The sequence below is a fragment of the Penaeus monodon genome, chromosome 15 (genome assembly GCF_015228065.2).
Source record: "Penaeus monodon isolate SGIC_2016 chromosome 15, NSTDA_Pmon_1, whole genome shotgun sequence".
In the NCBI taxonomy this organism is placed as follows: domain Eukaryota; kingdom Metazoa; phylum Arthropoda; class Malacostraca; order Decapoda; family Penaeidae; genus Penaeus; species Penaeus monodon.
This window is the reverse complement of record NC_051400.1, coordinates 31,260,175-31,260,928: the sequence shown is the minus strand read 5'-3', so window position 1 is coordinate 31,260,928 and position 754 is coordinate 31,260,175. Positions and strand designations below refer to the sequence as shown.

Here is a 754-nt window from a genome sequence, read left to right as displayed (position 1 = left end):
AAGAAATTGATATAAATTTTGGATATTCCTCTAACGAATCAATTGTTGGAAATGCAGTGCCACAAGGTTCAGTTCTTGGGCCACTGTTGTTTCTAATTATGACTGGGAACATTAATAAAGTTATCAAACACTCCAGAGTAAAATCCTTTGCAAATGATACCAGAAAAAGAACCCAATGAAGTTAAACTGATGAAGAAGACAAGCTAAAAGAGGATCTCCATGCCATTTGGAGATGGGTCAAGTGAAACAATAAATGTGAAACCGGAACTTGTAGTCCACCTGGATGTCCAAGACCTGGATCATACTTTCATGAGGGATTTCAAGAACAAATAGTTGCAAACAACCTAGGTTTGTTTATGAGTAATGATTTGAGCTTCAGTCATCACACTAAGAAAGGCAGTCAAAGAGAACTTATGAGTGCATGGATGATGAGGACTTTTCAGATAAGAGATCCTGAATATCTAGTGCCACTATGGAAAACACTAGTGCTTCCAAGACTGGAATATTAGCAAGGCTAATATTCCAGTCTCCGACCTCAACATAAATTGCAAAAATCCCACTTTTTAAACATTTTGCACCCTTTATTTCCACCAGAGAGAGTGAGAAATGGTATTATTTTCATTCTGCCATAGTCCTATATGTATATTCTAAAGCATAATGACCGTTTTTTTGAGAATATACAATAAAAGGGCCCTAATAGCATAGCTATAACCATTTGACTCAATCCTTTTAAGGACATGGGGTTAAAGGTGGG

The 754-nt window shown here is 36.7% G+C and overlaps 1 protein-coding gene across 1 annotated transcript in view; it reads right to left on the bottom strand.

Annotated features, from left to right (window-relative positions):
- The window catches only part of LOC119582327, a gene marked incomplete in the record, with an annotated part of 28,913 nt that overhangs the window by 16,201 nt on the left and 11,958 nt on the right, over window positions 1–754 (bottom strand).